The sequence below is a fragment of the Pseudophryne corroboree genome, chromosome 1 (assembly GCF_028390025.1).
Source record: "Pseudophryne corroboree isolate aPseCor3 chromosome 1, aPseCor3.hap2, whole genome shotgun sequence".
NCBI classification, from domain to species: Eukaryota; Metazoa; Chordata; class Amphibia; order Anura; family Myobatrachidae; genus Pseudophryne; species Pseudophryne corroboree.
In genome coordinates this window covers 632487002-632513081 of record NC_086444.1, presented here as the reverse complement: position 1 = coordinate 632513081, position 26080 = coordinate 632487002, and positions in this window count along the sequence as shown.

Sequence of the window (26080 nt, the reverse complement as noted above, 5' to 3'; positions counted from 1 at the left end):
AGTTAGCTACCAGAGACTTACCTTCTAAGTTAGATGAGCTAATCTCACTCTGCACGAAAGTTGATTTACGTTTCAGAGAGAGAGCAACTGAGCGTGGAAGATCATCTGCTCCAAAATCTTCTGCTCCTCCTCCTCGTCAACTGTCACCATCTAAAGATGAGCCCATGCAAATTGGCCGTTCCCGTTTAACTCCTGCTGAGCGCCGAAGACGTCTCTCTGAGTCTCTTTGTCTTTACTGTGCAGCTCCGTCTCACACCATCAATGCCTGTCCCGAACGTCCGGGAAAACTCCAAACCCTAGCTCGCCCAGGAGAGGGCCGGCTAGGAGTAATGATCTCCTCTCCATCTCCTCATGATTGTAATCTCCCAGTCTCGCTTCAAGTTGCTCAACGTTATCGGAACGTCATTGCTCTCCTTGATTCCGGAGCAGCTGGGAACTTTATTACTGAAGCCTATGTTAAACGGTGGTCCCTACCCACCGAGAGACTTCCTTCCTCCTTTTCCTTAACTGCCGTGGATGGCAGTAAAATTTTTGATACTGTTATTGCTCTAAGGACTCTACCAGTTCGTCTGAGAGTGGGAGTTCTTCATTCCGAACTTATTTCACTTTTAGTGATTCCAAGAGCCACACATCCTGTGGTCCTGGGCCTTCCATGGCTCCGTCTTCACAATCCTACAATTGATTGGACGACTACGCAAATCCTGGCATGGGGTTCCTCCTGTGCAGAGACATGTTTGTTTAAAGTATTGCCTGTCTGTTCTTCCTCCCCCAGGTCGTCTGATGTTCCACCTCCTCCATATCAAGATTTCACGGATGTGTTCAGTAAAGCTTCTGCTGATATCCTTCCTCCTCATAGAGAATGGGACTGCCCGATTGATCTCGTTCCAGGGAAGGTTCCACCTCGAGGCCGAACTTATCCGTTGTCTCTGCCTGAGACGCATTCTATGGAGGAATACATTAAAGAGAACCTAGCAAAGGGGTTCATTCGACCTTCTTCTTCCCCAGCCGGCGCAGGCTTCTTTTTTGTAAAAAAGAAAGATGGTGGTCTGCGGCCGTGCATCGACTACAGAGGTTTGAACGACATTACCATCAAGAACCGTTATCCTTTACCCCTGATTACTGAGCTCTTTGACAGAGTTAGCGGAGCTACCATCTTTACAAAGCTGGACTTGCGAGGTGCATACAATCTCATCCGGATCCGTGAGGGTGACGAGTGGAAGACCGCCTTTAACACCCGTGACGGACATTATGAGTACCTCGTCATGCCCTTCGGATTGAGCAATGCTCCAGCTGTCTTCCAGCATTTTGTCAATGAGATTTTCAGAGACATTCTATACCGTCATGTCGTGGTCTATCTAGACGATATCCTCATTTTTGCCAACGATTTAGAGGAACATCGTTTTTGGGTTAAAGAGGTTCTGTCCCGTCTCCGTGTCAATCATCTCTATTGCAAATTAGAAAAATGCGTCTTTGAAGTCAAGTCCATTCCGTTTCTAGGGTACATTGTGTCCGGTTCCGGACTAGAGATGGATCCTGAGAAACTACAAGCAATTCAGAATTGGCCGGTACCCTTAACCCTCAAAGGGGTCCAGAGGTTCTTAGGGTTCGCCAATTATTACCGAAAGTTTATACGAGACTTTTCCACCATTGTGGCGCCTATTACTGCTTTCACCAAGAAGGGTGCTAACCCGTCCAAGTGGTCTGAAGAAGCCATGCAAGCTTTTCATCTTTTAAAACAGAGGTTCATCTCTGCGCCTGTCCTGAAACAGCCTGACATCGACTCTCCTTTCATCCTAGAGGTGGATGCCTCCTCCGTTGGAGTAGGAGCGGTGTTATCTCAGAGGGCTAAAGATGGCCATTTACATCCTTGCAGTTTCTTCTCCCGGAAGTTCTCCCCAGCTGAGCGCAACTATGCCATTGGCGACCAGGAGTTGCTAGCCATCAAGCTCGCTCTAGAAGAGTGGAGGTATCTGTTGGAGGGAGCTTCTCATTTAATCACCATACTTACAGACCACAAGAACCTTTTATACCTGAAGGGCGCACAATGTCTCAACCCTCGTCAGGCCAGATGGGCACTTTTCTTTTCCAGGTTCGACTTTAAACTCCAGTTCTGTCCGGGCTCTCAGAATCGCAAGGCCGATGCCCTTTCCCGCTCATGGGAGCAAGAAAATGAGTCAGAGTCTTCAGACAAGCATCCTATTATAAATCCGTTGGCATTCTCCACGGTAGGGATGGACTCTACGCCCCCATCAGGGAAAAGTTTTGTGAAGCCGATGCTAAGGAAGAAGCTCATGCATTGGGCCCATGCTTCCCGTTTTGCCGGACATACAGGTATCCAAAAAACCCTGGAGTTTATCTCTAGGTCCTATTGGTGGCCAACTCTGAAAAAGGACGTCTTGGAGTTTATTGCATCTTGCCCAAAGTGTGCCCAACATAAAGTATCCCGCCAGTCGCCTGCGGGGCAACTGGTTCCACTATCCGTTCCCCGTCGACCATGGACCCACTTGTCGATGGATTTCATTACAGACTTACCCATGTGCAACAAGTTCAATACCATCTGGGTGGTAGTTGACCGGTTCACCAAGATGGCACACTTCATTCCTCTCACCGGTCTTCCGTCAGCTTCCAAGTTGGCTCAAGTATTCATACAAGAGATCTTCCGACTCCACGGTCTTCCTGAAGAAATTATCTCAGATCGAGGAGTTCAATTCACAGCCAAATTCTGGCGAAGTTTATGTCAAGTCCTCCAAGTCAAGCTAAAGTTTTCCACGGCTTACCATCCTCAGACCAATGGTCAAACCGAGAGGGTGAATCAGGACTTGGAGGCCTTCCTCCGCATCTATGTCTCCTCCTCTCAAGATGACTGGGTTCAATTACTTCCCTGGGCCGAGTTCTGTCATAACAACCAGTATCATTCTTCATCTGCTTCAACACCATTCTTCACTAACTTTGGATTCCACCCTAAAGTTCCTGAGTTTCAAGAGCGTACGATCAGCTCTGCTCAAGGCATCGTTCAGGTACAAGAAGTTTGCGGATAAGAAGCGTCGAGCAGTTCCTGCTCTCAAGGTGGGTGATCGGGTATGGTTATCCACGAAGAATTTGAGGTTAAGAGTTCCCAGTATGAAGTTTGCACCTCGCTATATCGGTCCTTTCAAGATTGAACAAGTCATCAATCCTGTTGCTTACAGACTCCAGTTGCCTCCCTTCTTAAAAATACCCAGGACATTCCATGTTTCCCTGTTGAAACCGCTGATCTTGAATCGGTTTCATTCCTCACTTCCTCCAACTCCGAAAGTCCAAACTCAACGAGGCGTTGAGTATGAAGTGGCCAAGATACTGGACTCACGTCACCGTTACGGTCAACTACAATATCTTATTGACTGGAAGGGTTATGGTCCTGAGGAACGTTCATGGACCAATGCTTCTGATGTCCATGCTCCTGCCTTGGTCTGGAGATTCCATTCCAAGTTTCCTCAAAAGCCAAAGAAGTGTCCTGGGGCCACTCCTAAAGGGGGGGGTGCTGTCACGATCCGGGTATCTGGACGCCATTTCTTACCCATCAGATACCTCCTAAGGCTGGCTCAGCGCTCCAGGACCGGATCCCATCTGTTATCCTAATGTTCACATTCCTGCATCCTCTCCTGTCTCTCTGAGACGCTGTCACAGTAACGCCTTATTACATCTGGCATGGCGTCTCCCGCGGCCTCCGCCGCCGTCCCTGAGCTTCTGCATGCAGAGTGTCAGAGTGGCGATTACGTCAGCCGCGGCCTCCGCTGTGTCCGCGTGGTTGGATGTGCACTTGTCAGCCTGGCGTCTCCTGTCTCCAGTGGCCGGCGCCGCCATTACTGTTTTCATTACCACATGGATTACAAACCAAACTTCCCTCCAAGTGTCTGCATGGGCGCAGCCATCTTGGATTCTGTCAGCTGATCATTTCCTCCAATCTGTTGTCAGTATTGTTAATCTGCATAATTGCCTAGCCAATCCCTTCCTTGCTGCAGGTATAAATACACTGTGCCTGAGCAAGGAAGGCGTCAGTGCTTTGGTTGTCAAACCTAGTTCCTGTTTGTCTCTCTCCTGTGATTGTCTTCCAGGTTCCAGCTCCTGTCTCAAGACTTCCACCATAGAGACCCGCACCAGCATTCCACCTGCGGTGTAGCCTGACTCTCCAATCCATTGTGGATTCATCTGTTTCCAGCTACAACATTACCTGCTTCCAGCTCAGCTTCCAGCAGAGTACAGCTTCCCTTAAAGGGCCGGTGTCCTTTCTACACTTTACCACTCTCCACCGGTATTATTATTTCTCCGCTCTCAAGTTCTACATTTCAGTTCATATTTCATCGCTCCCAAGTTCATTTATTATTTAACTGGTTCCAGCCAGTATCCACTCCGTGCTAACAACAGTCTGGTTCCAGCCAGTATCCACAGCAGCTGTTTTACCTTCAGCAACCCAGCTTTTCCTGGAACACCAGCTAGCACAATCCTGGGTTATCTCCATTGCTACAGTCGGGCCTGGTAAGGACTTTCCATCTAGAAGATCATAAGAACTATCTCACACTACCAGTGCCCTGTGGCTCCTGCCATCCTGTAGTACCCAGGAACTGTATTTATTATTTGCTGACTTTTACGTTTTCTTTTACTGCTGCTGTGTTGCGGAGTTGTCATAATAAACATCATTGACTTTTATCTAAGTTGTCGTGGTCACGCCTTCGGGCAGTTATTATTCATGTTACTTACATGTCCAGGGGTCTGATACAACCTCCCAGGTTCCGGTACATCTCAGCCCCTACAACTGAGGCTGCCTCCCGTCAGCTCAGGCCCTCAGTTGTGACACTGTCCCTTTTATCCTGTCACTCTGGCAGAGTGTTGGGTGGGCCTTTTCAAAATTTAGCTGTGGGGCCTACAAAGGTCTAGTTACACCCCTGTATGTAGTTCATGAAACCTTAACTGTGACACATTATATAGTGCTTACCAATCAATACAGATTGTGTTATGACTTTCAGGGACACCTTATGTCATAATAATACTGAAAAAGAAAGATATTATCAGTGAAACATGTTCATATAGCCCTCTGCAAATATTCTTTTCATCCATAGATTGACCCTTGGATGGTACAATGTCATAACATATAATTTCTCGCAATAAAATAATAGATCCTAGGACACTGGTGAGTCTTTTTCTGACGTCTGTGTACATTCTCGGTATAGCCTGCCTAGAGAAATGGAACCTAGATGGTATTTGGTACCGGGGACACACTACCTCAAGAAATTCTCTAAGTCCCTGTGAACTAACGCCGGATACCGAACGCACGTCTAACACCAACACAGCTGCCAAGGCCTGAGCTATCCGCTTTGCAGCAGGATGACTGCTGTGATAGTTCATCTTCCTCGCAAAGGACTGTTGGACAGTCAATTGCTTACTGCAAGTAGTACAAGTGGTCTTCCGACTTCCCCTCTGGGATGACTATCGACTCCCAGCAGCAACAACAGCAGAGCCAGCAGCAGTAGGCGTTACACTCAAGGATCCATCGGAGGAATCCCAGTCAGGAGAGGACTCGTCAGACTTGCCAGTGACATGGCCTGCAGGACTATTGGTGTTCCTGTCTAAGGAGGAAATTGACACTGAGGGAGTTGGTGGTGTGGTTTGCACTGGGAGCTTGGGTACAAGAGGAAGAAGGGATTTAGTTGTCAGTGGACTGCTTCCGCTGTCACCCAAAGTTTTTGAACTTGTCAATGACTTCTGATGAATGCGCTCCAGGTGACGTATAAGGGAGGATGTTCCTAGGTGGTTAACGTCCTTACCCCTACTTATTACAGCTTGACAAAGGCCACACATTGCTTGACACCTGTTGTCTGCATTTCTGTTAAAATAATTCCACACCAAAGAGGTGATTTTTTTTTTTTTGTAATTTGACCAGGCATGTCAATGGCCATAATCATCCCATGGACAACAGGTGTCTCCCTGGGTGCCTGACTTAAACAAACCGATTCACCATCAGAATCCTCCTTGTCAATTTCCTCCTCAGTGCCACAACACCCATATCCTCATCCTGGTTTACTTCAACAGTGACATCTTCAATTTGACTATCAGGAACTGGACTGTGGGTGCTCCTTCCAGCACTTGCAGGGGGCGTGCAAATGGTGGAAGGAGCCGTCCAGTGTTGGGAAGGTCAGGCATCGCAACCGCCGACACAATTAGACTCTCCTTGGGGATTTGTGATTTAGAAGAACGCACAGTTCTTTGCTGTGCTTTTGCCATCTTAACTCTTTTCAGTTTTCTAGCGGGAGGATGAGTGCTTCCATCCTCATGTGAAGCTGAACCACTAGCCATGAACATAGGCCAAGGCCGCCGCTGTTCCTTGCCGTGTCGTAAATGGCATATTGGCAAGTTTGCGCTTCTCCTCAGGCGCTTTTAATTTAGATTTTTGGGTCATTTTACTGAACTTTTGTTTTTTGAATTTTACATGCTCTCTACTATGACATTGGGCATCGGCCTTGGCAGACAACGTTGATGGCATTGAATCGTCTCTGCCATGACTAGTGGCATCAGCTTCAGCACTAGGTGGAAGTGGATCTTGATCTTTCCCTATTTCACCCTCCACATTTTTGTTCTCCATTTTTTAATGTGTGGAATTATATACCAGTAATATTATTATATCAATAGCAATGGCCTACTGTACTGTACAACTATATACTGTTGGTCACCAAAATGCTGCACTGTACTACTATATATACTGCTCACAAAAATGCAGCACAGATATGGAATGGATACTTGCAGTGACACGGAGCTGCAAGATACAGCAATGGCCTACTGTACTGTACAACTATATACTGTTGGTCACCAAAATGTTGCACTGTACTACTTTATATACTGCTCACAAAAATGCAGCACAGATATGGAATGGATACTTGCAGTGACACTGAGCTGTAAGATACAGCAATGGCCTACTGTACTGTACAACTATATACTGTTGGTCACCAAAATACTGTACTACTATATATACTGCTCACAAAATGCAGCACAGATATGGAATGGATACTTGCAGTGACACGGAGCTGCAAGATACAGCAATGGCCTACTGTACTGTACAACTATATACTGTTGGTCACCAAAATGCAGCACACTGAGCACAGATATGGAGCTTTTCAGGCAGAGAACATAGCCACGTCCTCTCCGTTCAATCTCCAATGCACGAGTGAAAATGGCGGCGACACGCGGCTCTTTATATAGAATACGAATCTCGCGAGAATCCGACAGCGGGATGATGACATTCGACTGCGTTCGTGTTAACCGAGCAAGACGGGAAGATCCGAGGCTGCCTCGGACCCGTGTAAAATAGGTGAAGTTCGGGGGGGCGGATTTCGATGAACCGAACCCGCTCATCTCTAATTATTATGAAGTTGCCGGAACAGGGACTCTGATAGGAGCCCGTCCTGAAATCACTACAAGTAACGTGATCACATCTACAATAACTTTACTCTCTATTTCGCCCACCTGCGCATGCACCAACTTTGGTCAGCGTTTGTATGAGCAGACAGCAGAGGGTCGAAAAATTCTGCAGGGTGTAGCCCATAGGCTAAAACGGGCTTATGACAACTAAAGATTGCATTAGATACCAGGCCAGGCAGATTCTATGGAGAATGCGGTTGCTATTGGAAAAGGAGGGATCGCAGCAGATAAGGAGATATTTGCTGCAGTCCCTCCATGGTACATTGGAACTTAATATTTGTAGGTAAACCCCCACTCTTCAACCACCACAAATCGGGTGTTTTGAGGGGATATGCTGCAAAAATTATTTGATAAATAGGTACCTTAGGGCGAGATGTACTATGAAGTGAAGAGAGATAAAGTACCAACCAATCAGCTCCTGTAATTTTTTAAACACAGCCTTTAACATGGCAGCTAGGAGCTGGTTGGTTGGTAGACCCCTAAGTCTAAGTAGATATCCCCCATAGTTTACATCATTCTAGTGTTTGATCCATGCCTGCATGAAACTGTTACTAGTACATATAAAGCTAGAACAATTTAATTATACACACTGATAGAACTAGAGATGAGCGGGTTCGGTTTCTCTGAATCCGAACCCGCCAGAACTTCATGTTTTTTTTCACGGGTCCGAGCGACTCGGATCTTCCCGCCTTGCTCGGTTAACCCGAGCGCGCCCGAACGTCATCATGACGCTGTCGGATTCTCGCGAGGCTCGGATTCTATCGCGAGACTCGGATTCTATATAAGGAGCCGCGCGTCGCCGCCATTTTCACACGTGCATTGAGATTGATAGGGAGAGGACGTGGCTGGCGTCCTCTCTGTTTAGAATAGATTAGAGAGACACTTGATTTACTAATTTTGGGGAGCATTAGGAGTACTCAGTACAGTGCAGAGTTTTGCTGATAGTGACCACCAGTTTTATTTATAATCCGTTCTCTGCCTGAAAAAAGCGATACACAGCACACAGTGACTCAGTCACATACCATATCTGTGTGCACTGCTCAGGCTCAGGCCAGTGTGCTGCATCATCTATTATCATAATATCTATATATAATATTATATATATCTGTCTGACTGCTCAGCTCACACAGCTTATAATTGTGGGGGAGACTGGGGAGCACTACTGCAGTGCCAGTTATAGGTTATAGCAGGAGCCAGGAGTACATAATATATTATATAGTGAGTGACCACCAGACACACAGTGCAGTTTATTTAATATATCCGTTCTCTGCCTGAAAAAAGCGATACACACAGTGACTCAGTCAGTCACATACCATATCTGTGTGCACTGCTCAGGCTCAGGCCAGTGTGCTGCATCATCTATATATATTATATATCTGTCTGACTGCTCAGCTCACACAGCTTATAATTGTGGGGGAGACTGGGGAGCACTACTGCAGTGCCAGTTATAGGTTATAGCAGGAGCCAGGAGTACATAATATTATATTAAAATTAAACAGTGCACACTTTTGCTGCAGGAGTGCCACTGCCAGTGTGACTAGTGACCAGTGACCTGACCACCAGTATATATAATATTAGTAGTATACTATCTCTTTATCAACCAGTCTATATTAGCAGCAGACACAGTACAGTGTGGTAGTTCACGGCTGTGGCTACCTCTGTGTCGGCACTCGGCAGCCCGTCCATAATTGTATATACCACCTAACCGTGGTTTTTTTTTCTTTCTTTATACATACATACTAGTTACGAGTATACTATCTCTTTATCAACCAGTCTATATTAGCAGCAGACACAGTACAGTGCGGTAGTTCACGGCTGTGGCTACCTCTGTGTCGGCACTCGGCAGCCCGTCCATAATTGTATATACCACCTAACCGTGGTTTTTTTTTCTTTCTTTATACATACATACTAGTTACGAGTATACTATCTCTTTATCAACCAGTCTATATATTAGCAGCAGACACAGTACAGTGCGGTAGTTCACGGCTGTGGCTACCTCTGTGTCGGCACTCGGCAGCCCGTCCATAATTGTATATACCACCTAACCGTGGTTTTTTTTTCTTTCTTTATACATACATACTAGTTACGAGTATACTATCTCTTTATCAACCAGTCTATATTAGCAGCAGACACAGTACAGTGCGGTAGTTCACGGCTGTGGCTACCTCTGTGTCGGCACTCGGCAGCCCGTCCATAATTGTATATACCACCTAACCGTGGTTTTTTTTTCTTTCTTTATACATACATACTAGTAACGAGTATACTATCTCTTTATCAACCAGTCTATATATTAGCAGCAGACACAGTACAGTGCGGTAGTTCACGGCTGTGGCTACCTCTGTGTCGGCACTCGGCAGCCCGTCCATAATTGTATATACCACCTAACCGTGGTTTTTTTTTCTTTCTTTATACATACATACTAGTTACGAGTATACTATCTCTTTATCAACCAGTCTATATTAGCAGCAGACACAGTACAGTGCGGTAGTTCACGGCTGTGGCTACCTCTGTGTCGGCACTCGGCAGCCCGTCCATAATTGTATATACCACCTAACCGTGGTTTTTTTTTCTTTCTTTATACATACATACTAGTTACGAGTATACTATCTCTTTATCAACCAGTCTATATATTAGCAGCAGACACAGTACAGTGCGGTAGTTCACGGCTGTGGCTACCTCTGTGTCGGCACTCGGCAGCCCGTCCATAATTGTATATACCACCTAACCGTGGTTTTTTTTTCTTTCTTTATACATACATACTAGTTACGAGTATACTATCTCTTTATCAACCAGTCTATATATTAGCAGCAGACACAGTACAGTGCGGTAGTTCACGGCTGTGGCTACCTCTGTGTCGGCACTCGGCAGCCCGTCCATAATTGTATATACCACCTAACCGTGGTTTTTTTTTCTTTCTTTATACATACATACTAGTTACGAGTATACTATCTCTTTATCAACCAGTCTATATATTAGCAGCAGACACAGTACAGTGCGGTAGTTCACGGCTGTGGCTACCTCTGTGTCGGCACTCGGCAGCCCGTCCATAATTGTATATACCACCTAACCGTGGTTTTTTTTTCTTTCTTTATACATACATACTAGTTACGAGTATACTATCTCTTTATCAACCAGTCTATATATTAGCAGCAGACACAGTACAGTGCGGTAGTTCACGGCTGTGGCTACCTCTGTGTCGGCACTCGGCAGCCCGTCCATAATTGTATACTAGTATCCAATCCATCCATCTCCATTGTTTACCTGAGGTGCCTTTTAGTTGTGCCTATTAAAATATGGAGAACAAAAATGTTGAGGTTCCAAAATTAGGGAAAGATCAAGATCCACTTCCACCTCGTGCTGAAGCTGCTGCCACTAGTCATGGCCGAGACGATGAAATGCCAGCAACGTCGTCTGCCAAGGCCGATGCCCAATGTCATAGTACAGAGCATGTCAAATCCAAAACACCAAATATCAGTAAAAAAAGGACTCCAAAACCTAAAATAAAATTGTCGGAGGAGAAGCGTAAACTTGCCAATATGCCATTTACCACACGGAGTGGCAAGGAACGGCTGAGGCCCTGGCCTATGTTCATGGCTAGTGGTTCAGCTTCACATGAGGATGGAAGCACTCAGCCTCTCGCTAGAAAAATGAAAAGACTCAAGCTGGCAAAAGCAGCACAGCAAAGAACTGTGCATTCTTCGAAATCACAAATCCACAAGGAGAGTCCAATTGTGTCGGTTGCGATGCCTGACCTTCCCAACACTGGACGTGAAGAGCATGCGCCTTCCACCATTTGCACGCCCCCTGCAAGTGCTGGAAGGAGCACCCGCAGTCCAGTTCCTGATAGTCAGATTGAAGATGTCAGTGTTGAAGTACACCAGGATGAGGAGGATATGGGTGTTGCTGGCGCTGGGGAGGAAATTGACCAGGAGGATTCTGATGGTGAGGTGGTTTGTTTAAGTCAGGCACCCGGGGAGACACCTGTTGTCCGTGGGAGGAATATGGCCGTTGACATGCCAGGTGAAAATACCAAAAAAATCAGCTCTTCGGTGTGGAGGTATTTCACCAGAAATGCGGACAACAGGTGTCAAGCCGTGTGTTCCCTTTGTCAAGCTGTAATAAGTAGGGGTAAGGACGTTAACCACCTCGGAACATCCTCCCTTATACGTCACCTGCAGCGCATTCATAATAAGTCAGTGACAAGTTCAAAAACTTTGGGTGACAGCGGAAGCAGTCCACTGACCAGTAAATCCCTTCCTCTTGTAACCAAGCTCACGCAAACCACCCCACCAACTCCCTCAGTGTCAATTTCCTCCTTCCCCAGGAATGCCAATAGTCCTGCAGGCCATGTCACTGGCAATTCTGACGAGTCCTCTCCTGCCTGGGATTCCTCCGATGCATCCTTGCGTGTAACGCCTACTGCTGCTGGCGCTGCTGTTGTTGCCGCTGGGAGTCGATGGTCATCCCAGAGGGGAAGTCGTAAGCCCACTTGTACTACTTCCAGTAAGCAATTGACTGTTCAACAGTCCTTTGCGAGGAAGATGAAATATCACAGCAGTCATCCTACTGCAAAGCGGATAACTGAGTCCTTGACAACTATGTTGGTGTTAGACGTGCGTCCGGTATCCGCCGTTAGTTCACAGGGAACTAGACAATTTATTGAGGCAGTGTGCCCCCGTTACCAAATACCATCTAGGTTCCACTTCTCTAGGCAGGCGATACCGAGAATGTACACGGACGTCAGAAAAAGACTCACCAGTGTCCTAAAAAATGCAGTTGTACCCAATGTCCACTTAACCACGGACATGTGGACAAGTGGAGCAGGGCAGGGTCAGGACTATATGACTGTGACAGCCCACTGGGTAGATGTATGGACTCCCGCCGCAAGAACAGCAGCGGCGGCACCAGTAGCAGCATCTCGCAAACGCCAACTCTTTCCTAGGCAGGCTACGCTTTGTATCACCGCTTTCCAGAATACGCACACAGCTGAAAACCTCTTACGGCAACTGAGGAAGATCATCGCGGAATGGCTTACCCCAATTGGACTCTCCTGTGGATTTGTGGCATCGGACAACGCCAGCAATATTGTGTGTGCATTAAATATGGGCAAATTCCAGCACGTCCCATGTTTTGCACATACCTTGAATTTGGTGGTGCAGAATTTTTTAAAAAACGACAGGGGCGTGCAAGAGATGCTGTCGGTGGCCAGAAAAATTGCGGGACACTTTCGGCGTACAGGCACCACGTACAGAAGACTGGAGCACCACCAAAAACTACTGAACCTGCCCTGCCATCATCTGAAGCAAGAAGTGGTAACGAGGTGGAATTCAACCCTCTATATGCTTCAGAGGTTGGAGGAGCAGCAAAAGGCCATTCAAGCCTATACAATTGAGCACGATATAGGAGATGGAATGCACCTGTCTCAAGTGCAGTGGAGAATGATTTCAACGTTGTGCAAGGTTCTGATGCCCTTTGAACTTGCCACACGTGAAGTCAGTTCAGACACTGCCAGCCTGAGTCAGGTCATTCCCCTCATCAGGCTTTTGCAGAAGAAGCTGGAGGCATTGAAGAAGGAGCTAAAAGGGAGCGATTCCGCTAGGCATGTGGGACTTGTGGATGCAGCCCTTAATTCGCTTAACAAGGATTCACGGGTGGTCAATCTGTTGAAATCAGAGCACTACATTTTGGCCACCGTGCTCGATCCTAGATTTAAAGCCTACCTTGGATCTCTCTTTCCGGCAGACACAGGTCTGCTGGGGTTGAAAGACCTGCTGGTGACAAAATTGTCAAGTCAAGCGGAACGCGACCTGTCAACATCTCCTCCTTCACATTCTCCCGCAACTGGGGGTGCGAGGAAAAGGCTCAGAATTCCGAGCCCACCCGCTGGCGGTGATGCAGGGCAGTCTGGAGCGACTGCTGATGCTGACATCTGGTCCGGACTGAAGGACCTGACAACGATTACGGACATGTCGTCTACTGTCACTGCATATGATTCTCTCAACATTGATAGAATGGTGGAGGATTATATGAGTGACCGCATCCAAGTAGGCACGTCACACAGTCCGTACTTATACTGGCAGGAAAAAGAGGCAATTTGGAGGCCCTTGCACAAACTGGCTTTATTCTACCTAAGTTGCCCTCCCACAAGTGTGTACTCCGAAAGAGTGTTTAGTGCCGCCGCTCACCTTGTCAGCAATCGGCGTACGAGGTTACATCCAGAAAATGTGGAGAAGATGATGTTCATTAAAATGAATTATAATCAATTCCTCCGCGGAGACATTGACCAGCAGCAATTGCCTCCACAAAGTACACAGGGAGCTGAGATGGTGGATTCCAGTGGGGACGAATTGATAATCTGTGAGGAGGGGGATGTACACGGTGATATATCGGAGGGTGAAGATGAGGTGGACATCTTGCCTCTGTAGAGCCAGTTTGTGCAAGGAGAGATTAATTGCTTCTTTTTTTGGTGGGGGCCCAAACCAACCAGTCATTTCAGTCACAGTCATGTGGCAGACCCTGTCGCTGAAATGATGGGTTCGTTAAAGTGTGCATGTCCTGTTTATACAACATAAGGGTGGGTGGGAGGGCCCAAGGACAATTCCATCTTGCACCTCTTTTTTCTTTTCTTTTTCTTTGCATCATGTGCTGATTGGGGAGGGTTTTTTGGAAGGGACATCCTGCGTGACACTGCAGTGCCACTCCTAGATGGGCCCGGTGTTTGTGTCGGCCACTAGGGTCGCTAATCTTACTCACACAGCTACCTCATTGCGCCTCTTTTTTTCTTTGCGTCATGTGCTGTTTGGGGAGGGTTTTTTGGAAGGGACATCCTGCGTGACACTGCAGTGCCACTCCTAGATGGGCCCGGTGTTTGTGTCGGCCACTAGGGTCGCTTATCTTACTCACACAGCGACCTCGGTGCAAATTTTAGGACTAAAAATAATATTGTGAGGTGTGAGGTATTCAGAATAGACTGAAAATGAGTGTAAATTATGGTTTTTGAGGTTAATAATACTTTGGGATCAAAATGACCCCCAAATTCTATGATTTAAGCTGTTTTTTAGTGTTTTTTGAAAAAAACACCCGAATCCAAAACACACCCGAATCCGACAAAAAAAATTCGGTGAGGTTTTGCCAAAACGCGTTCGAACCCAAAACACGGCCGCGGAACCGAACCCAAAACCAAAACACAAAACCCGAAAAATTTCAGGCGCTCATCTCTAGATAGAACACGATCAGTGAGAAACAACGACATCAGAGTAACTAATTAATTTTGAGTGATAAGTAGAGGAATAATGTAATCACACATTTCCAATGAGAAAGTGTGAAGAGGAACTGAATACTGACGACTTTCAGTTTACACTATTTAGTATAAGATTCATGCTTGTATGAGCACCTCAAGAATTATGTGCAATATACAGTACAATTATTAATTTGTCTTTAAATACTAGTGTCTGCTTTGCATTATAGTGTGATCAGCGAGAGAAAGAAATATGGCTCTTAGGGGTCAATTTACTAAGACTTGGATGGAGGTAAAAGTGTCTGGAGATAAAGTACCAGCCAATCAGCTCCTAACTATCATGTCACAGGCTGGGTTTGAAAAAATGACAGTTAAGAGTTGGTTGACTGGTACTTTATCTCCATCTACTTTATATCCATCCAAGGCTTATTAAATGGACCCCGCAGTGAGGTACTGTAATTCCACATTTACCTGGAACATTTTTGATTGGGATTAGTAGTGCATATTACTAGTAGAACACATTAACCAGATTTATATTTACCAATTACAGTATATACTGTATAGTCTTAAATAAATTTGTAATTAGCACAGGCTAATTTCAGCAAGATGATTCCTTTGTGGGGCACTATTTTTAGTCAATGTAATGGTTATAATAAGTAAAATATTTATTACATTTTTCCTTTAAAATAATGGGGACTATCATTTTTTTAAGTTAAATTAATAGTGTCAAAAACAATATATAGTTAGTGGACGTTACATCATCTTGTGGTGATAATATTAAATTACAATTCCTCTCTTACGAGTAATTGGGCAGGATAAATAATAACTTTACATTTTTAATTGGGAAAAGAATCCAGATACTGTAGAGAGACTCTAGCACTCCTATAACGTTGTGTCTCCCATCTGCCTAAGCAGTATTAAAATTGGTCAAAAGGCTTTCAGAAATATCTCCAGAGCACATATATACTGGCCTTATTTAAAGGTTTGTATTCCTTAATGGTACAGGCGAAAATTAGAATGTATATGTACTCAATGGCATAACTACCATTGATGCAGCTGCTATGGGGACCAGATTGTCTCCAGGACCCACTGCTTCCCTTGCTCCCAGTCACAAATACGCAACGTGTAGAGATGGCTACTGAGTTGCTGTCTCAACACAATGACTCGAATCATTAGAAGTTGGAATGATTCGAGTCACTCACAGTTTGGTGTGTTGAGACAGCCCCCAGTAGCCGCTCTCAGTCAGTCACAGTGATTGGGTGGCAGCACACCTGGCTGACACCCATTGGGAGGGAGCAGTGTGATGCTGCTGAGCCTGACTTCCTGTGACACTGAGTTGAGACTCGTATGATTCATTACTGATTCATTACTGATTCATTCAGTGCAGCTGAATAGCTGACAAACTACCGGAAGTCTGAGTCACTGAGAACTGACTGCCTGTGAGACTGCTGCAGACTCAGTGGAGACAAATCAGATTAATTGATTCATTCAGTGCAGCTGAATAGCTGACCCACTCCCAGATGTCTGAGTCGGGTGCCGATCACTGGGTCGACCCTGTCTAGGGCGACAGTCACTAGGTTGACAGTGAGTAGGTAGACACTGAAGGTCAACACATGACTAGGTCGACATGGTCATTAGGTCGACACAGTTTTTTGTTCTTTCTGGGGGGGTCTTGACCAAAATTTCCATCTGGGACCACCAACAGTTGAAACGCGTTCCCTCGCCATGCTTCGGGCACGGTGGCCCGCTACGCTTGCCGCAAGGTTTATAACCAACTTTATGCCCACTTGGATAGAGGTATGAAAAGGTACTAAAACCCCCAAAAATCCTGTGTAGACCTTTTTGTGTGTGTCGACCTTGCATACACGTTAACCTAGTCATGTGTCGACCTTTAATCAGTGTCAACTTACTCACTGTCGACCTTCAGTGGTCGACTTAAAGACCGGATACTGAGTCTGAGTCACTCCCTCCATGAGTCCCAGCACTGCCAGCAGTCTCTGCACTCACTGCATGTACACAGTCTGCAATGCATTACAAAAGAGCCATGTACCGAGACACTACACTGAGCTGAGTCACGTGTCTCAACTCAGTTCAATGTACAGTATCTCTTTGCCCATGACTAGCAACGTGAGCAAGCACTTTCTGGAAGTCGCTCTCCAGTCTCCAGTAGAGGAGAGGGGGGTGGGTCAGATGAGAGTGGGCAGACTGGAGACAAGAGGGGGCAGGTTAGATGAGTAGAAGCAGGTGGGACAGATAAGAGGGGTCAGGCTGGACTCTGTCGGTTTGGGGCCCCACCCACTGCCTCAGAGCCCCACCCTCTACTGTATGGGGACAGGGCTAAAATCTTCTACAAATTGCCATAGCTACTTAGCTTCTCAATGAAGTCCTGGACTCCTCTTCTAGATTGCAACCCCCAGAACTACAGATGTCAGAGAGGAAGGAGGCTGAGCCAGGATTGGACTTGAGGGGGCAGGGCCAAGTCCAGACTGGGGGTGGAGCCTTGACTGGGTTGAGGGGGCGGGGGTCTCACAGGCAAGTTTGGGCCATTGTGGCAATGAAAGTGGATAATTGTTCACATTCACAGTGAATCTGACTGAGCATTTGAGCAGGCAGTAAATGTGGGCGACAGCAGGACCGGGACAGGACGGCAGCAGTTTACGGGGCAGCTGACAGGCTGACTGTGACAGAGATCGTGCTCTGGCTGCCCTACTGCGATCAGAGCTCTCAGCTCAGCTCCAATTGGGTGGCAGCTCAAACAGCTGTGCTGATAGCAGAGGGAGGTCCAGAGTGGGGAGGACTGCTGCCCATGCCCAACTGCAGCAGCTTCAACTCCATTGGGCCTTTGCACTGACTCCCTGCAGCCTGCCAGCCAACCCCACAAAACAGTACATGTCAGGATTCAGCCAGAGCTGCAAAACAACTGCAGGGGTGGTCCAACGCATGGTCCTACAGACTGCCAACTTTTAAAAAAGTTTATAAAAATGTTTTGATAAAAGTCAGCTCAGCATGTATTGAGGGGCGCTGAGCTGGCTGCTGTAAGGAGTGCTGGTGCTGTGTGCTGACCAGGTGAGGGGTGCGTGGTGCTGTGCTGCTGATTGAGGAGTGCTGTGCTGGGAGACAGCACAGGGATTCTGTAAGCGGGGTGCTTGATGAGGATTGCTGTGGGTGAGGGGTGATGGGTGTTGCTGGCTGCTGCTGTAATCCGTGCTGGGAGAGTGGTGAAACAGTGGCGGAGCAGCTGATACACTGCAACTGGCCACGTCACAATGAAGGGGCCCAGAGCCGACAGCAGTATAATGAGTCAGATTGAGTCATCATACGTCGTCTTCCGCTGTGCCATGGGGCATAACAAAGGAAGATGCCTGGATGCAGTCCAGCCAGAGGTGCCAGAGAGGGACCCATAGTGGCCAACTCATCAGTTGAAGGGCGATGACCCATCAAGTCTCTGCGGCTGTCTATCTAGCTAGTCTTTGCTGGCAGCGCACAGCATGCTGGGAGGAGGGACAGGATCTGCTAGAGGGCACCAACAAAAATGTTGTCTAGGGCATCAAATTGATTAGGGCCAGTTCTGCTTAGAGAGTTTAGCTGTTAAAGACAGGTAGTTAATGTGGTGGATGGAAGCAGACCTGGGAATTAAAGGCATGAGCAGGGGATGCGTTCAGCATCCCAACGAGCGGGATGCCGGCGGTCATGTGACTGAAGCCAGAATCTCAACCGGCACTTGACATCCCTAAAATAACTATTGGGGTTCGCCTTAGGATTAGGGGCCGGGGGAGGGGAAGAATTAGTGTTAGGCACTATTGGGAGTTAGGGTTAGGATCTAGGGGGGTTGGTGCTAACCCCTGAGGGTTATTCCTAGCCACCATCCCCAGAGGGTTAGCCCTAGCCACGACCCCTGGATGGTTAGGATAGGGGACGGGGGAGGGTAAAAATGCTTATACCTTAAACTGTTGGTAACTGCAGTGTCCAGATGCCGGTGTCTGTCATGGGACCGCCGGCATCCCAACCGCCGGGGGTCATACCAAACCCATGAGCAGACCTGGAGATCAAGGAGCCGATTTAGACCTGATCGCTGCTGTGCGTTTTCGCACAGCGGGGGATCAGGTCAGAACTGCGCATGCCTATGCACCGCAATGCGCAGGCATGATGGTCCACTGCGACGGGGGGCACCGGACAGCGACGGGATGGTGCGAAAAATCCCATCGCACCAGTAAACGCAAGGAGACTGACAGGAAGAGGGCATTTGTGGGTGGCAACTGACCGTTTTTGAGGAGTGTCTGGAAAAACGCAGGAGGGACCAGGCGTTTGAATGGAGGATTCTGGACGTCGGCTCCGGCCCTGATCATCGCATCGGCTTAGTAAGTCCTGGGCTGTGCAGAGACTGCACAAACTGCTGTTTGTGCAGCTCTCCTGCACATGCGATCACACACCTGCACAGCGATTTCCCCCTCTCCCTGTAGGCTGCGACTACCTGATCGCAGGGATGCAAAAAATGCACCCTAGCGATCAGGTCTGAATTAGGCCCCAAGTTCAGCAGAACAATGGCCCTCATTCCGAGTTGTTCGCTCGCAAACTATTTTTAGCAGCTTTGCACACGCTAAGCTGCCGCCTACTGGGAGTGAATCTTAGCTTATCAAAATTGCGAACGAAAGATTAGCAAAATTGCGAATAGACACTTCTTAGCAGTTTCTGAGTAGCTCCACACTTACTCGGCATCTGCGATCAGTTCAGTCAGTTTCGTTCCTGGTTTGACGTCACAAACACACCCAGCGTTCGTCCAGACACTCCTCCGTTTCTCCAGCCACTCCCGCGTTTTTCCCAGTATCGGTAGCGTTTTTTCGCACACACCCATAAAACGGCCAGTTTCCGCCCAGAAACACCCACTTCCTGTCAATCACAGTACGATCACCAGAACGAAGAAAAAACCTTGTAATGCCGTGAGTAAAATACCTAACTGCATAGCAAATTTACTTGGCGCAGTCGCACTGCGGACATTGCGCATGCGCATTAGCGACTAATCGCTCCGTTGCGACAAAAAAATAATGAGCGAACAACTCGGAATGACCCCCAATAAGTAATTGGATCAGCTGACAGCGTTGAAACCTGTGCAGCAAACAGTGTCAAGATTAGTGTGTGTGTGTGTGTGTGTGAATGTACAGATGGAGCCGCGCTTATCAGAGGTGGCTCCATCGCAGGCGTGACCTCCACCCAGCCACTCTGCCCTGTCCCTTTCACCCTGTCACTCTGGCAGAGTGTTGGGTGGGCCTTTTCAAAATTTAGCTGTGGGGCCTACAAAGGACTAGTTACACCCCTGTATGTAGTTCATGAAACCTTAACTGTGATACATTATATAGTGCTTACCAATCAATACAGATTGTGTTATGACTATCAGGGACACCTTATGGGGTCTGGGACTCAGGGTCGACAGCAAAAAGGTCGACACGCCTTAGGTCGACGCCAATTGGTCGACGCACCTTAGGTCGACATGGACAAAAGGTCAACAGGAACAAGGTCGACATGGAAAAAGGTCGACATGAGTTTTTTATGTTTTTTTGGTGTCGTTTTCTTCGTAGAGTGACCGGGAACCCCAATTAGTGCACCGCTTCGCTCGCCATGCTTCAGGCATGGTGCCTTCGCTCCGCTACCGCTTCGCTCGGCACAGATTACCGTTCCAATCGTAGTCCACGTGGATCGTTAAGTATGAAAAGGTTCCAAAAAAGAAAAAAATCCTGAAAAACTCATGTGTCGACCTTTTTGCTGTCGACCTGGAGTCCGGATACCCACCTTATGTCATAATACTGAAAAAGAAAGATATTATCAGTGAAACATGTTCATATAGCCCTCTGCAAATATTCTTTTCATCCATAGATTGACCCTTGGATGGTACAATGTCATAACATATAATTTCTCACAATAAAATAATAGATCCTAGTGTGGAGATGCACTTAACCTCCTGCATTTGAGTGCCTAGGCTGATGAGCAGAAAAGATGATTATAAAATAACCATCATCACAGTGTTGAAAACATCAAAAGTATACACATTTCTAAACCGCTCGATATTAGCCGTATTAAGCAATTGAGGTGTGTCATAAACATGGATCAGTGAGTATATGGGACTAATTCAGATCTGATGCTGGGCTGCTAACTTTGCTGTCCTGTGATCAGATAGTCGCTGCCTACAGGGGGAGTGTAAATTCACTGTGCAAGTGTGCGATCCCATGTGTATGTACGCCGAGCTGCAAAAATCCAGTGTGTGCAGTGTGTGCGCAGCCCAGGACTTACTCCTCCAGTGCGATGAGAACAGGCTGATCGGGGACGGAGCTAACGTCACACACACTCCCTGAAAACGCTTGGTAACGCTGCGTTTTTCCTGAAACTCCCAGTAAACGGGCAGTTACCATGAACAAACTAGAGATGAGCGCCTGAAAATTTTCGGGTTTTGTGTTTTGGTTTTGGGTTCGGTTCCGCGGCCGTGTTTTGGGTTCGACCGCGTTTTGGCAAAACCTCACCGAATTTTTTTTGTCGGATTCGGGTGTGTTTTGGATTCGGGTGTTTTTTTCAAAAAACCCTAAAAAACAGCTTAAATCATAGAATTTGGGGGTAATTTTGATCCCAAAGTATTATTAACCTCAAAAAACATAATTTACACTCATTTTCAGCCTATTCTGAACACATCACACCTCACAATATTATTTTTAGTCCTAAAATTTGCACCGAGGTCGCTGTGTGAGTAAGATAAGCGACCCTAGTGGCCGACACAAACACCGGGCCCATCTAGGAGTGGCACTGCAGTGTCACGCAGGATGTCCCTTCCAAAAAACCCTCCCCAAACAGCACATGACGCAAAGAAAAAAAGAGGCGCAATGAGGTAGCTGACTGTGTGAGAAAGATAAGCGACCCTAGTGGCCGACACAAACACCGGGCCCATCTAGGAGTGGCACTGCAGTGTCACGCAGGATGTCCCTTCCAAAAAACCCTCCCCAATCAGCACATGATGCAAAGAAAAAGAAAAGAAAAAAGAGGTGCAAGATGGAATTATCCTTGGGCCCTCCCACCCACCCTTATGTTGTATAAACAAAACAGGACATGCACACTTTAACCAACCCATCATTTCAGTGACAGGGTCTGCCACACGACTGTGACTGATATGACGGGTTGGTTTGGACCCCCCCCAAAAAAGAAGCAATTAATCTCTCCTTGCACAAACTGGCTCTACAGAGGCAAGATGTCCACCTCATCTTCACCCTCCGATATATCACCGTGTACATCCCCCTCCTCACAGATTATCAATTCGTCCCCACTGGAATCCACCATCTCAGCTCCCTGTGTACTTTGTGGAGGCAATTGCTGCTGGTCAATGTCTCCGCGGAGGAATTGATTATAATTCATTTTAATGAACATCATCTTCTCCACATTTTCTGGATGTAACCTCGTACGCCGATTGCTGACAAGGTGAGCGGCGGCACTAAACACTCTTTCGGAGTACACACTTGTGGGAGGGCAACTTAGGTAGAATAAAGCCAGTTTGTGCAAGGGCCTCCAAATTGCCTCTTTTTCCTGCCAGTATAAGTACGGACTGTGTGACGTGCCTACTTGGATGCGGTCACTCATATAATCCTCCACCATTCTATCAATGTTGAGAGAATCATATGCAGTGACAGTAGACGACATGTCCGTAATCGTTGTCAGGTCCTTCAGTCCGGACCAGATGTCAGCATCAGCAGTCGCTCCAGACTGCCCTGCATCACCGCCAGCGGGTGGGCTCGGAATTCTGAGCCTTTTCCTCGCACCCCCAGTTGCGGGAGAATGTGAAGGAGGAGATGTTGACAGGTCGCGTTCCGCTTGACTTGACAATTTTGTCACCAGCAGGTCTTTCAACCCCAGCAGACCTGTGTCTGCCGGAAAGAGAGATCCAAGGTAGGCTTTAAATCTAGGATCGAGCACGGTGGCCAAAATGTAGTGCTCTGATTTCAACAGATTGACCACCCGTGAATCCTTGTTAAGCGAATTAAGGGCTGCATCCACAAGTCCCACATGCCTAGCGGAATCGCTCCGTGTTAGCTCCTTCTTCAATGCCTCCAGCTTCTTCTGCAAAAGCCTGATGAGGGGAATGACCTGACTCAGGCTGGCAGTGTCTGAACTGACTTCACGTGTGGCAAGTTCAAAGGGCATCAGAACCTTGCACAACGTTGAAATCATTCTCCACTGCACTTGAGACAGGTGCATTCCATCTCCTATATCGTGCTCAATTGTATAGGCTTGAATGGCCTTTTGCTGCTCCTCCAACCTCTGAAGCATATAGAGGGTTGAATTCCACCTCGTTACCACTTCTTGCTTCAGATGATGGCAGGGCAGGTTCAGTAGTTTTTGGTGGTGCTCCAGTCTTCTGTACGTGGTGCCTGTACGCCGAAAGTGTCCCGCAATTTTTCTGGCCACCGACAGCATCTCTTGCACGCCCCTGTCGTTTTTTAAAAAATTCTGCACCACCAAATTCAAGGTATGTGCAAAACATGGGACGTGCTGGAATTTGCCCATATTTAATGCACACACAATATTGCTGGCGTTGTCCGATGCCACAAATCCACAGGAGAGTCCAATTGGGGTAAGCCATTCCGCGATGATCTTCCTCAGTTGCCGTAAGAGGTTTTCAGCTGTGTGCGTATTCTGGAAAGCGGTGATACAAAGCGTAGCCTGCCTAGGAAAGAGTTGGCGTTTGCGAGATGCTGCTACTGGTGCCGCCGCTGCTGTTCTTGCGGCGGGAGTCCATACATCTACCCAGTGGGCTGTCACAGTCATATAGTCCTGACCCTGCCCTGCTCCACTTGTCCACATGTCCGTGGTTAAGTGGACATTGGGTACAACTGCATTTTTTAGGACACTGGTGAGTCTTTTTCTGACGTCCGTGTACATTCTCGGTATCGCCTGCCTAGAGAAGTGGAACCTAGATGGTATTTGGTAACGGGGGCACACTGCCTCAATAAATTGTCTAGTTCCCTGTGAACTAACGGCGGATACCGGACGCACGTCTAACACCAACATAGTTGTCAAGGACTCAGTTATCCGCTTTGCAGTAGGATGACTGCTGTGATATTTCATCTTCCTCGCAAAGGACTGTTGAACAGTCAATTGCTTACTGGAAGTAGTACAAGTGGGCTTACGACTTCCCCTCTGGGATGACCATCGACTCCCAGCGGCAACAACAGCAGCGCCAGCAGCAGTAGGCGTTACACGCAAGGATGCATCGGAGGAATCACAGGCAGGAGAGGACTCGTCAGACTTGCCAGTGACATGGCCTGCAGGACTATTGGCATTCCTGGGGAAGGAGGAAATTGACACTGAGGGAGTTGGTGGGGTGGTTTGCGTGAGCTTGGTTACAAGAGGAAGGGATTTACTGGTCAGTGGACTGCTTCCGCTGTCACCCAAAGTTTTTGAACTTGTCACTGACTTATTATGAATGCGCTGCAGGTGACGTATAAGGGAGGATGTTCCGAGGTGGTTAACGTCCTTACCCCTACTTATTACAGCTTGACAAAGGGAACACACGGCTTGACACCTGTTGTCCGCATTTCTGGTGAAATACCTCCACACCGAAGAGCTGATTTTTTTGGTATTTTCACCTGGCATGTCAACGGCCATATTCCTCCCACGGACAACAGGTGTCTCCCCGGGTGCCTGACTTAAACAAACCACCTCACCATCAGAATCCTCCTGGTCAATTTCCTCCCCAGCGCCAGCAACACCCATATCCTCCTCATCCTGGTGTACTTCAACACTGACATCTTCAATCTGACTATCAGGAACTGGACTGCGGGTGCTCCTTCCAGCACTTGCAGGGGGCATGCAAATAGTGGAAGGCGCATGCTCTTCACGTCCAGTGTTGGGAAGGTCAGGCATCGCAAACGACACAATTGGACTCTCCTTGTGGATTTGGGATTTCAAAGAACGCACAGTTCTTTGCGGTGCTTTTGCCAGCTTGAGTCTTTTCAGTTTTCTAGCGAGAGGCTGAGTGCTTCCATCCTCATGTGAAGCTGAACCACTAGCCATGAACATAGGCCAGGGCCTCAGCCGTTCCTTGCCACTCCGTGTGGTAAATGGCATATTGGCAAGTTTACGCTTCTCCTCCGACAATTTTATTTTAGGTTTTGGAGTCCTTTTTTTTCTGATATTTGGTGTTTTGGATTTGACATGCTCTGTACTATGACATTGGGCATCGGCCTTGGCAGACGACGTTGCTGGCATTTCATCGTCTCGGCCATGACTAGTGGCAGCAGCTTCAGCACGAGGTGGAAGTGGATCTTGATCTTTCCCTAATTTTGGAACCTCAACTTTTTTGTTCTCCATATTTTATAGGCAGAACTAAAAGGCACCTCAGGTAAACAATGGAGATGGATGGATTGGATACTAGTATACAATTATGGACGGACTGCCACGGTTAGGTGGTATAAAAAAACCACGGTTAGGTGGTATATATTATAATAATAATACAATTATGGATGGACGGACTGCCTGCCGACTGCCGACACAGAGGTAGCCACAGCCGTGAACTACCGCACTGTACACTGGTTGATAAAGAGATAGTAGTATACTCGTAACAACTAGTATGACACTATGACGACGGTATAAAGAAAGAAAAAAAAATACCACAGTTAGGTGGTATATATTATAATAATAATACAATTATGGATGGACGGACTGCCTGCCGACTGCCGACACAGAGGTAGCCACAGCCGTGAACTACCGCACTGTACACTGGTTGATAAAGAGATAGTAGTATACTCGTAACAACTAGTATGACACTATGACGACGGTATAAAGAATGAAAAAAAAACCACGGTTAGGTGGTATATATTATAATAATAATACAATTATGGATGGACGGACTGCCTGCCGAGTGCCGACACAGAGGTAGCCACAGCCGTGAACTACCGCACTGTACACTGGTTGATAAAGAGATAGTAGTATACTCGTAACAACTAGTATGACACTATGACGGTATAAAGAATGAAAAAAAAACCACGGTTAGGTGGTATATATTATAATAATAATACAATTATGGATGGACGGACTGCCTGCCGACTGCCGACACAGAGGTAGCCACAGCCGTGAACTACCGCACTGTACACTGGTTGATAAAGAGATAGTAGTATACTCGTAACAACTAGTATGACACTATGACGGTATAAAGAATGAAAAAAAAACCACGGTTAGGTGGTATATATTATAATAATAATACAATTATGGATGGACGGACTGCCTGCCGACTGCCGACACAGAGGTAGCCACAGCCGTGAACTACCGCACTGTACACTGGTTGATAAAGAGATAGTAGTATACTCGTAACAACTAGTATGACACTATGACGACGGTATAAAGAATGAAAAAAAAACCACGGTT